The following is a 13,378-nucleotide window of genomic DNA, read 5'->3' as shown; positions in this document are numbered from 1 at the left end:
TGTCAGTGGGTCAAAAACTTTTTTGTCTATCTTTTGGCTTAAATTTATACAGATTGCCATCCCTATCTCGAATCTTCTATTTCTTCCTTGTAGAGGTTTTCTAGGATAAAGTTTTTTGTCTCTTTCCTTCCCTCCCTTCCCTGCCCCTTTTTTCTGACTTATTTATACCTATATAAAAAAAGTCTTTCTTACTTTGGTAGAACCTTAACTTTGTATAAGTTAAACCATGGGCTTTAAGAAGTGCAGCACGTGGGCACAAAATCCCACTCTCGGATGTGCTCTCCGAATGTGTGGTGTGCCTTGGAGTGGATCACCTACATTCTGCTTGTTCCATCTGTGCCAGCTTTAATCAGTGGACGCTTATCGATAGGTGCAACAAGCTCATTCAGAAAGTATCCTTCCTAGTTCTTCCTTCTCAGCTAATTCATCCACTTCAGGAGCTCAAAACCCCACTAGAAAAAATAAGGAGCAGAAGAGATATCCCAGTAGATCCCATCATTTGGGGTAACCTCCCACCAAAACTTCCAGACCTTCGGAGCTGACCACTTCGTCTCCCCTAATCATATAGGCTTCCTGTCTGCGTCAAAGCTGAAGCTTCTTCCTGAACTGGTGACAGCCAAACCCAAAACCCCTCACCTGCAGCAACCCAGGCCCCCTCTTCCAGGCCTGCTTTATTTGCTTCTTCCATTAGATCCTACTGAAGTCTTTCCGAAGCCGAGGTGGACAGCATGATGGTCAAATTTATCAGGGCACAAATCTAGCTGGGGATATTGTCTGCTCCGTCTCCTCCTAGATCTGGGAGCAATATTCCTACCTTTACCCCTGTATCTCCTTCTGTGATCTGACCCTGCGTTTTGGAGTTATCGGGCCCAAGCTTTCCTAGAGTTGAGACATCGGAGACGACAGGTACGTTTACTTCAACTCCAGTGGTCTCCCTGACTTGCCCGGCTCAGACTGTTTTAGAGAACGACAACTCTTGTAGCTGTAGCTTCAGCGTCTGTTCTGAGAGGTTGACGTCGGCTACGAAATTTTCGGCACTGTCTCTTCCTCTCAGGTTTTCGGCATTTGACGGCTCGGCTCGGCTCTGACTCCTCACTCGGATCTGGGGGGGTGCAGTTGGGGTTCATGGAGCTTCTCTGTTGAGAGCTTCGGCAGGTGTGCCTATGGTGTTCAGATCTCCCTTGGCATTCAAGGTGGTAGAGAGGTTTCTCTCTGCACCCAGAAGAGCCTTGACTCTACCTGATTTGGACCCCGGTCCCACTCCAGCAGCTTTTGTGCCTGAGACAACTACTCTGTCCCCTCTGGGACAGCCTACCCAAAAGGACTTCCAGTCTACTTCCCTTTTGGAACCCCCAGAATCTTCCAATACCTCCCAGGCGCACCCCACTGAGGAGGTACCTCAGAAGTACCAGTGCAAAAGGAGACCCTTGGATTTCCCTTTGGAATCCCTCACACAGGACACCGATCTCAATGAAGGGGAAGGGACCCCCAGATCACCACCCAAGGATGTCTTTTTTGGAGACATCTATGGAAATCCTTCACCAGAAGGGTGCTTGGGTTTCCAAAAGCCCTAACCCAGAGGAATCATTGTTTCTGGAAGCCTTTGGGTCAGGCCCATCTACTTGGGTATCCCCCTTGTGGACCCCTTATTGACTTTGTGTCACACAGGGTGTGGAAGGAACTGGATGCAGTGGAACCAATTCCCAGGTGGCCCAATAAGATCCTTAGTGCCCCTTCTGACTACCCACACTGTTCTAAGGGAATTCCCGGTGATTGCATGGTAGTTGCAGCCACCACCAAAAAGGAGCTGGGCCAACAAAGCTCCACTGTCCATCCCTCTAACAGGGAGTCTAGGCTTTGGACAGGTTTGGAAAGTGGGTTTATGCTTCCGCGACCTTCACATTGCGAGCGCTAAATGACTTGGCACACATAACCAGGCTACAGAGGGAGTTAGTTAAGGAACTCTCCATTTTTGTCCCTGGGTCCATATTTGGCCAGGAGCAGAAGACCTTTTCCTCAAGAATGGCCTCCCTTCAGTCTATTTCTAGCATGTCCATGAGGTTGAGCTCTCATGCTGCAGAGGGTGTCTCACAGGCAGCCGGATCAGGCATTGCCATCAGATGCCACACCTGGATGCAGCTGTGTGACTTTTTGGAACCGTATAAGGCGTCCTTAGTCAAAGCTCTTTTTGATGGATCGCCACTTTTCAGTCCAACAGTTAAAGACACACTCTCCCAAATTGAAAAGGACAGAAAGACCTTGTCTGCCATTGGGATATGCTTCTCTACTCCACAATGAACCTTTTCCAGGAACCAGCATGGAGGTAAGAAGTTGTGGTTCCTTAAATCTCAAGGTCCTTTTCAGGATTCACAGGGGGACCTTCCTCCCAGAGCCAGAGGGGGAAATGGTTATAATGGCAGATGCCGCCCTCGTGGCAGAGGGGGCCTGATGAATCAAGGGTCTCGAGATTCTTTTTCAGACAGACCCAATCAGCGATCCTGAGGGATTGCCCAACTGCTTGACTCTGGAGGCAGTTGGGGGCCATTTGTCTCTACACCCAACATCCTGGGAAGCCATCACAAAAGATCACTGGGTGTTAAAAATTATATCCAGAGGCTGTTCCATACCTTTTTTTCCAAAACCTCTCTCTGAACAAAATCCTCCCCGATGTTCCACCCAATCAACGGGAGGCTACAGCATTAGTGATTTCAAACCTGATCTCAAAAAGTCTCATTCAAAGTGTCCCCCAAGCCGGATTTGGATGAGGCATCCACTCCAGATTGTTTTTAGTGCCCAAAAAGACAGGGAACCTCAGACCCATTCTGGACCTCACCACTCTAAACAAGTCTGTTGCCAAATCAAAGTTCTGAATGGTCATGATACAGTCCATTCTATCCTTTCTGCAGAAGAACGACTGGATGTGCTTTATAGACCTTCAAGATGCATACTATCACATCAAGATGAACATACACTCCAGAAGGCATCTCCTCTTCAGGGTGGGATCATAGGAAGTTACTAGGCTATTGGCCCTGAGGCCCTTACAAGCCTAGCCAGGAATTTAGCTCATGTTCCAACAAGTAAGCACCCTATGTCACCGATGTTCCACCCAATCAACGGGAGGCTACAGCATTAGTGATTTCAAACCTGATCTCAAAAAGTCTCATTCAAAGTGTCCCCCAAGCCGGATTTGGATGAGGCATCCACTCCAGATTGTTTTTAGTGCCCAAAAAGACAGGGAACCTCAGACCCATTCTGGACCTCACCACTCTAAACAAGTCTGTTGCCAAATCAAAGTTCTGAATGGTCATGATACAGTCCATTCTACCCTTTCTGCAGAAGAACGACTGGATGTGCTTTATAGACCTTCAAGATGCATACTATCACATCAAGATGAACATGCACTCCAGAAGGCATCTCCTCTTCAGGGTGGGATCATAGGAAGTTACTAGGCTATTGGCCCTGAGGCCCTTACAAGCCTAGCCAGGAATTTAGCTCATGTTCCAACAAGTAAGCACCCTATGTCACTGTCCAACAGGAACATAGGTGGAATCCCAGGGTTGTATTTTCTTTCCCCCATCCAGTTATCCAGGTTGCGCTTAAAAAGGTTTAATGAGGTACTCTGCTTTATGTGGCGAGGGAGTCTATTCCACAAAAGGGGGAATCTTTAGGGCACAAATCTGTCCAGCCAACAAGTCCTGTTGATGTCACAGACCAGGTTGAGGTCTCACGTGCGGGTTACTTGAGTGGAGCTTGACTTACAGATATATAGCAGTCCCATCAGGGTGGGGTCTGAGATTGCTTTGTATGCCAGACAGATGTCACCTCTGAGGAGTCTGTAGGTGACTGAGTAGAGGGACAAGGCTTTTAGCCTATCTGTGTAGGGTAGATGTTTGAGGCCCTGAATTCTCGGGGTGAGGAATCTCTGTGGTCTCTCCAGCTGCTGCTTGTGGTTTGTGAGGTACATGCCAAAAGGGGCATTGTATGCAATAATCGGTCTTATAAGGCAAGAATACAGGGATGTTATGACCACCTTGTCCCTGGATGAGATACCCTTACTAATGAGGTGGGCCATGTAGAAAGCTTTCTGTACAATAGAGGCAGTATGGTGGTCACAAGTCAGTTTGCTATCAACCTGGGTTCCCAAGTCCCTCATGGCTGATTGCGTGCTTAGTGCCTTATTATCAGTGTGATAATTTGTGGAGACATTATTCTCCCCAAAGGGGGGGTGATGCATTTTTTTGGCATTCAGTTTGAGGCCATGTTTCTGGCACCAGTCATTTGTTTGGGTGAGAACCTCATGGAGGAGGTCCGCATCACTAGGGGAAATTGATAGCACCCAGCTTGCAGTCATCTGCAAACTTAGTCAACCATAGCCCACTGGCCTTGGCGTGCACCTCAGAAAAGTATATAGCCTCCAGTGTCATTGTGTAAGTACACTTCTCAAATACTGTGTCTGTTTCTTTAAGGATTAAGTGATGTCCTTCTATTCATATGTTGCAGTATTCATAACATGTGGGAGTCCGCTACTGGCTGACTCGTATATCTGGCCAGTATACAAAACTCAAATGCTACTGTAAGGTACATGCGATGTCGCACAGAGCAGAGATCCTACATATATATTAAAATGAAGTTGGGTATAAAGCAGACGTTGGCACGTACCAATCCTCAGAACTTTTCTGCTGCCAGTCAGATCATCTTTCCTGGTCGTCGCTCATCAGACAAGATGCGAATTCTGTTCAGATAAGTGCCCCGTGTTTTTTTTTTTTTTTTTTTTTTTTATTAACCTTTTTTGCTACTATGCTTTTTGGGGGTTACATGTCAGGTAGGGCAAGTGTCAGTGTTGAAGGCAGTTTCCACATAAGGACTCTCACGACCTTTGTCTGTTTTGCCTAGACCATGACCATACTACTTGCGCTGTCTGCTAGCCTTTGTGCCCAAGACCCTGCATAGCCATTTAGTTTCTCTGAGTTTATATCTAGAAAACCAGCACCTTAAATGTCTTGCACGTGATACGTAAGGTACGTCAGACCCTTCAGGTGAGCCGCTAACTAAGAAGGCCAAGAAATCTAGGACTGATTTACCTGCTGCTCCCTTAGTTACGGACATCTGTGCCGAGTCCGATGTTGGCCCAGAGACCATTCAGGAGTCGATAGGCACTCCTTTGACGAGTGCCAGTGAGGAGGCCGTGAAAGATCCTGCCAGCACATCCTCGGGGGATATGCAGGCATGGGGGGAACCTCTGCTCATTGTGACTGAAAGCCCATGTGGCATTGCAGAAGTCATTGTCCGAGAAGATGTCCCTACCAATACTGTTGAGTGTAGGCTGACATTGGGCCCATCCATCTTCCACTGAATGGATGTTCCTCAAAAGAAAAAACTTAAAACAAAACATATATCCCCTGCCCCTGAGGAACAAATGGCGGATTGGGAGGTCTTTTCCCAAGGGCTGTTTAATGCCTTTATGGCCCTGAGACAATCTTCAGCTGTCTCTGTCCCTTCTCCTGCTTTTCCTCCCTCTACACCACAAAGGAGGTCTTCTGAGAAACTTAATTCAGATGAAGAGGATTCTTCTGGGGATGAATCCTTGGATTATTCAGCCCAAATTTCTTCTCCTTTGGGATATGCCTCCCCAGAAGAAGAATCTAATAGGACTGATTCCCGGGGAGAGGATATCTCCTTTGGGGAAACCATAATGAAAATGGAGTTTTTCAAATGGGATTTTTCTCAGGTGTCAGACATCCAAAAATGGTATTATGACCTCTGCCATATCCCCTGTTCTGCCAGCCTTCCTGGATGCTTTTGCTGCAGCCTCCAAGTGCCCTGACTCTCAATCACCTGCCCCCAAAAGGACTGACAGGTTTTATAAAGTGCCAGAGGATTTCAAATTTCTGTTTAAATGTCCCTCTGCAGATCCTACAACCATTTCCGTATCTGCTAGCAGGGCCTCCAAGATGCTGTCTTCCACTTTCTTGCTCCTTTCGGATAAGGAGAGTAAAGTTATGGAGAGGCTAGGTAAGAAAGTTTATACATCAGCTACTTTGGCATTCAGAGTGATAGATTACCAGACCCATATGACTAAATATTCCTTGGCTCTCCTTTTGGATGCTGGTAAGCTACTTTCTGAGCTACCTGACTCTCCCGCTAAGGCTAAGCTCTCCTCCATCCTTAACTACTCTGCTCAGGTTACACTGCATTCCATAAAGTGTAGCTGTGATGGCTACAGCGACTGTATTAGGATCAGTTCTCAGGAGATATTCCCGGCTCAGACTCCAACCTTTGCCTGATGATATTAAGGCAAAAATCATGGATTCTCCCCTGGACAACAAGGCATTATTTGGTACATCTGTTGCAGAACTCTTTTAAGTCTTTACAGGAAAAGGTCAAAGAACTGCAAGACCTGAAGTATATTTTTGTTTCCCTGGTACCTAGATTTCAGAGGAACTACCCTACTAACACTCTTTTTGTAAGGAAGTCTTCTAGGCTGCACTCTTCAAAAGTCAAAAGAGATGCTAGGAAGCAATTTTCCCCCGAATCTACCTCCTCTGCTCCTGCTCCAGGCAAAGCCAGGTAGTCTGTGATTACCTACCTCCTGGCACCCAAACTCTTCTTTCCCTTTGCCTTTCTCTGTCTCTCCCTGCTTGGAAATAGATAACCCGTGACTCCTGGGTCCTATCTATCATCCTTCAAGGATACTTTATGTTGTGTCGAGCTCCTCCTTCCTTCAGGGATATTCCACAACCTTCAAGGGAACAACTGGAACTCTTTCCCCAAATCATTTCCACTCTTCTCACTTAAGGTACAATTCAGAAGCTACCACCTTCCCAAGTGGGAAAAGGGTTCTACTCTAGGATGTTCCTGGTCCCTAGGAAGGATGGTCCTCGGTAGCCCATTCTAGACCTATTCCATCTAAACACTTTCCTGAATGTTGCCACTTTTTGAATGTTAACTTTGCTCACTCTTCTTTCTGTTATCCTTCCTCAGGCCTTTATGGCATCCTTGGACATCAAAGATGCTTATCTTCATATTCCCATTCATCCTCCATTCAGGAAATATCTTCACTTTGCTATTGCTTCCTCACATTTTCAATTCTGTGCCTTTCCCTTTGGATTGTCTATGGCCCCAAGGGTCTCTACAAAATGCTTAGCTCCTGTCATAGCCTTCTGCAGGCTACAGGGCATACAAATTTTTACATATCTTGATGATCATCTTCTCCCAACTCAGACTCTAGGCACCCTTCAGGAGAATCTGTTCTTCATGGTGTTGCTGTTGGGAGAGTCTAGGTTTCGCTATCAACTACCAAAATTCTACCCTGGTCCCTTCCAAAGACCACATTTTTCTGGGATTCAGGATCCAGTTAGACAGGCTATTGGCCTCCTTAACACCAGAAAAGGTCCTGTCCCTCATGTCCTACTTTCAGGCCCTCTTGCACCTGCAATTCCTGACTGCCAAGGAGTTACTTTGCCTCTTGGGGTTCATGGCATCCACTATTCCCATCCTTCGTCTAGCCAAGTTACACATGAGGAAATTCCGGAGGTTCCCGAGAACAGTATGGGTACAACACTCCCACCCTCTGGAGTTTGTTATTCCCCTTCTACCTTGCCTGAAAAATAGTTACACTGGTGGATTCAGCAGGTTTCAAGGAACCTCCTCTTCCCACTCAGGAGATATATACGAATGCTTCAGACCTGGCATGGGTAGCAACTCTAGTCTCTTGAAGGGTCAGAGATGTGTGGTCTCTCGCTTAGAAGAGGGAGCACATCAGTATAAAGGAGATGAGAGCCCTGATTTTTGCTCTTCAAATCTTCAAACCCCTTCTTCTCCCAGGGGCCTTAAAATGGTTTGCAGACAATACCACAGTCCTCTGGTATGTCAACAAACCAGGAGGGACAAAGTCCTATGTCCTGTGCAGACTGGCTGTCTGGGCCTGGGAGTTAGCTTCCAAGAGCTAACTCACCCTCCAGCAGTTCACATACCATCAATCCAAAATGTTGTGGCAGACACATTGAGCAGGTCCATGACTCAGTCCCACGAGTGGATGTTACACAGGGATGTGTTTCTGGACATGGTCCATTGTTGCGGTATACCTCAGGTAGTTCTGTTTGTCTCCCCCATAAACAGACAACTTCCCAAGTTTTGTGTCAGAGTCCCTGATCCCCTGGCATGGAAGGTGGATGCCCTGTCCTTCTCTTGGAAGGGGATTTTTCTGTATGCACCCCCCCTTTCCCATTTCTCCAAAAGGTCTTGTTGAAGATCCAACAGGAGCAACCAAAGATCTTGCTGGTGACTCCCTTTTTCCCAAGACAGCACTGATCCCCCCCCCCTTCTTCTGCATTTAGCCAAGGGCAATCACCACAAGTTACCCCACAGAATGGACCTACTCACACAGGACAAGGGAACTCTAATACACCCACAGATGTCAACTCTACAACTGATCCTTTGGGTGATAGGGTTTTGATTCCCTTCAGACACTTTTTCTCTGAGGACTTGCTACAAGTTCTACAGGAGGCCAGAAAACCCACTACTAGGAAATCCTATATTTCCAAATGGAAAAGGTTTTCCATCTCATATCTTTCAAAGGATTTGCAACCACTGTTGGTGGATGTTCCAGTGGTTCTGTCCTATCTATGTGAATTGTTGAAGAGTGGACTGTCATGCTCTTCAGTAAAAGCTAATCTTTCTGCTATCTCTGCATGTCTGCCTATGTCTCCCCCTTTAGCTTCCAGGCTGGAAGTTAAACTTTTCCTAAAAGGTGTCCTTCATATTAAACAACCAAGAAAACTAGTTCCTCCTCCTTGAGATCTTAATTTTATCCTAGAAAAACTTATCCTGACCCCTTTAGAGCCAGCAAGTACTTCTTTTCTGCAACACTGCACCTGGAAAACAATTTTTCTTGTGGCCATTACTTCTGCTAGAAGGGTTTCTGAATTACAGGCTCTGATGTCGTCTCCCTTCATGGTTTTCCATAGGGATAGGGTATCTTTATGCACTTGTTGTTGTATCTTTCGGCTTTTCCCGGTGATGGGTCGCCAGAGCAGAACTCCAGTCCGCTAATGAATGGCAGTAGGTTTTTACATGCCGAGTTGCCAGCCCTGACGCACAACCTTCAACGAAGGTACACCCATTCACTCATGTCTCCACACAGAAGATGCTCTAGCTGAGAATCGAACAGGACAACGTCTGAATGTGAGGCGACAACGCTACTGCAGCACCACCACTTTATGCACTAATCCCTCCTTTATGCCCAAGGTGGTAAATGAGTTGTCAATCAGTCCATCAATCTTTCCACCTTTTCCCTTCTCGTCAGTCCTCTAGTGAGAGGATCCTACACACTTTAGATGTGCACAGGCAACTCGGATATTACTTGATAAAACCAAACCAATTAGGAAATCTGACCACCTTTTTGTCTCCTATCACCCAAGAGCCCTGGGCAAGCCTGTTTCCAAGCAGACTATTTCTACTTGGATTTCCAAAACCATTTCCTTTTGATATATGTCTCATGGGAAGAATCTCCCCTCACCTGTTAGGGCACAGTCCATCAGAGCTGTGTCCTCCTCTGGTGTTTTTTTTAAGGGCTCAGACACCTGTTCTATCCTGGAAGCAGCTGCCTGGTCTTCTGTACATACCTTGAAGAAACAATGTAATTTTGATGACATTTTTGGGTCCAGAGCTGGCTTTGCTAGGGCTATTTTGCAAGGGTTTGTGGAGAGTGCTACTGTTCCTCCACCCAATTCTTCTGCATGAGCTTTGGTACTCTCCCTCATGTTATGAATACTGCAACATATGAATAGAAGGACATAGAATAGTTGTGTAAAATCTTCCCATAACTATAGATGTCCTTCTCTTCTATATGTTGCAGTATTATTCCCCCCTGCCTTCCCCCTGATCCTTGCTTGTTTTAGTGGTGGCTTGTTTCCTCACCTAGGATCAGGCTGGTGCTTTCTTTGCGACATTCAGTTCTGAGGATTGGTACGTGCCGATGTCCGCTTTATACCCAACGTAATTTTATTACTGATGTAGGATTTCTGCTTTGTGCGACATCGCGTGTACCTTACAGTAGTGTCAGACTGGCCAGACGTATGAGTCAGCTGGCTGCGGACTCCCTCATGTTATGAATACTGCAACATATAAAAGGATTCAATACCATTGGCCCAAGATATTGGGTGAGTTGAGAGAAATGCTTCCTGAGAGTACTCCTCATGGTATGGAGAGACCGGTGTTTCCCAGATGACTGGAGAATAAGCATTTTAGAGCCAGTATACAAGAATAAAGGAGACATTCCCAGCTGGGAGTACTCTAAATGTATTAAACACCCATCACACTTCATGAAAGCACTGGAGAGGGTGGCTGATCAACAAACATGCTCAACAGTAGAAAGTAAGATGGCAGATGAGCAGCCCAGATTCAGATCAGGCTGCAGTATAACACACCCAATGTTTGCAGTGAGACATATAATGGAGAGGAAGCTAGAAATGAGAAAAAAGTTCAACTGGGCATTCCTAGACTTGGAGAAAGCATATGACAAGGTCCCAAGAAAGCTGATTTGGACAGTCCTGCGGTGGTTCAGAGTCCCAGAAACATTGGCAGAATTAGAGCAGGCTATGTACAAAGATCCAATAACATCAGTTTGAACACTGTTCAGACTAAAAGACGAGTACCCATTGAGAGTGGGTATGCATCAAGCCTTGGCTCTGAGCACATTTCTGTTTATACTGGTGAGGTACTACATTAGCAAACAGGTCAGGGGTGACAGATTAATGAAGCTTCTGTATATAGACAATGTAATACTGCAAGCAGATTTTGAAAAGAAACTTCAGAAATGACAGGGCACTGGAATAGAAAACTGAAAGTATATGTAGTGAAAATGAGTACAGACAAGACAGTTGCAATGGCAGCAAATAGGGGAAATCAGAAGAAGCTGAAAATTGAGATAGAAGGGAAAATAGTAAAAGGTTAACAGTTTAAGTATTCTGAAGGTGTGGATGAGAAGAAAGAGGATTGTGAATGAGAAGGTCAAAGCTAGAATCAGAGGGTTTTTTTAATGAACAGTTTGGCAATTTATAGACTGTCCCTAAATGATCACAACTGTGATTTCTTGTACAGAGCTTGCAGACTGTCTGTATACGTATTGTTTTTAAAGCTTGTTTTAGCTGCTGTCTTTAAAAAAGCACACTCTGACAGACACTTTCCAAGCTATGTATTTAGTGATCACATTTACTTTATTGACAGTTTTGTAAGCTGTCTTTTTTTCAGTCTTTAGTGGCCTCTGCAAGTTGGTATCTGCATCAACCAAGAACATCTAGACAGTAGCTGTGGAAATGTCCATAAGCAGCCTTATTCTTTTGGTAAGGAAACCCCTAACATAGTGATCAAGGTCAAATTAAGGGAGAACTCAGCACCTACCTGTCCAGACACAGTGACACCAGCACAGGTATCCAGATGAGGGCTAATAATTATTCTTTCACTGCAGTGCCTAAGTAGAGGGTTTTCTCCATATTTATATATATGTTTGTTTTTGTGATTTGACTGTTTAATGGAATATTAACTTTTCAACAACTGTTTCATATTAGATCTTTATTCAGTATGAAGATGTTTTTCATTAAGTGAGATAGGCAGATTTGACTTGATGAATCCAGATGAGGAGAATATCCTTTCAGTGTAATGTGTAAATTGAATCAACTTTGCACCTTTTGGCACATTCTGGTAATTTATTTATTTATTTATTTATTTATTTTATTTTTGTTAACCGGGAAAGTCCGACTGGACACAGGTCCATTTTCAGCGGAGGCCCGGGGAGAAAAGCTCCATGATACAATACAATATTAGATTAAAACAGTACAAAGCAATTCTTAACATTTATAAGTAGTACAGAGGACCATTTACATGGCATGTGATAACTCTAGTAGAATATACAGTCAGTACTCTAGTAAAATATACAATTAGTACAAATAATACAAATATATATATACATTTTTTTTTTGTAGAAATAGTAAATATAAAGTTGTAATACATTTATGCTTTAGTATAACCGAGAAGTAAATAAATGCCCATAGTGGCATAAAATAGGATAAAGGTATAGGTAGGATGAGAGTAAGATAAGCTCTGTTAGGTATTGTGTTAGTCTAGAAACGGATTAGAGTGTTTTTCAGGTAAGGGATATATAGTACAGAACAGTACAAGTGTTGGAATGTTTACTGCTATTAGATTGATGAAATGTTAGGATGAATCTGTGGGATAGCAGTAGAGCTCAGTAAAGGAAAATGTTGTAGTGTAGCATAGTCCTTGCAACTGAGTATAGATGTTGCTACCCTGAGGTTACTCATCATTATGTACGTCTAAGAATCAGATTGTTTCAGTATTCTATATATGTGGCCTTCTCAATACCAGCCACACTGCTAAACATGAAGCTGGATTTGCTTCACAAGAAAATGTATATTCGGTGAATGCAGCTGCTGGCCTCATGAATTTGACATTGGTAAACCTACAAAAATAAATTTTCAGATCTGAAATGTATTATGTAACTACAATCCGACAAAACTGATACATAATCCATCAGTTGTGAATTGAAGACAGGAAACATTTATTCATTTTTTGTGAAGTTGTTTTATAAAAAAAAGTCCAGTTTTGTTTCAGATGTAGAAATGTCATGTATCAGGGAAAGCATTGTTTGTTTGCATTGAATATTGAGTGACTTCAGGTAGAATGTGATATCAGTGAGAAAAGGCCACAGTAAGTACAAATGCCTTTTTTCTAAAGATGATAAATGTTGGTAATTATTTTCTACCAAAAGTGCTCATACAGGAAACAGTAGCTCCATGAAGTAATTTAAAGGTTTGCTTCAATTCAACTGTCCGATGTTTGTATGTATTGCCAATTAACCATATTTTAATTCATAGTGTTTAATGGAAACTCAAAACTATTTTTTTAAGGAACATGTAATAAAACTACTTTACTCTTGTGACCAGTTGGCATAATGGTTAAGGTCTCTGCCTGCCATACACGAGGTACAAAGTTTGATTGTGACCTCTGGTCAGTGCTTGTATTGAGTTTGTATGTTTTCCCTGTCTCTCAGTGGGGTTCCTCCCATTTCTCAAAAAAAAAAAAAAAAAACTTGCTGAGTCATTCCATCTCAAACTCATCCAAGAATGGAGTTGTGGGCACAAACTCTAGATGGTGCCGTATAGGGGGAAGAGTTGTATAACCTGCTTTGGACATCTACTATGGTAAGCAGTATGTTTAAGATAGGAGAACACAAATCACAGACTGTGCATGTTGTAGCAAGGCTAGCTACCATTGTGTCTAGCATCACCAAATGGGCATGGATATTTGCTGGTGATAAGTGGGTCCATTTCTGATCTGTGCCAGGGACCCATGCTATTGG

Source organism: Protopterus annectens, chromosome 1.part0, assembly GCF_019279795.1.
Source record: "Protopterus annectens isolate FY-2018-M chromosome 1.part0, PAN1.0, whole genome shotgun sequence".
Lineage (NCBI taxonomy): Eukaryota > Metazoa > Chordata > Ceratodontiformes > Protopteridae > Protopterus > Protopterus annectens.
This window is presented reverse-complemented; position numbering follows the sequence as displayed.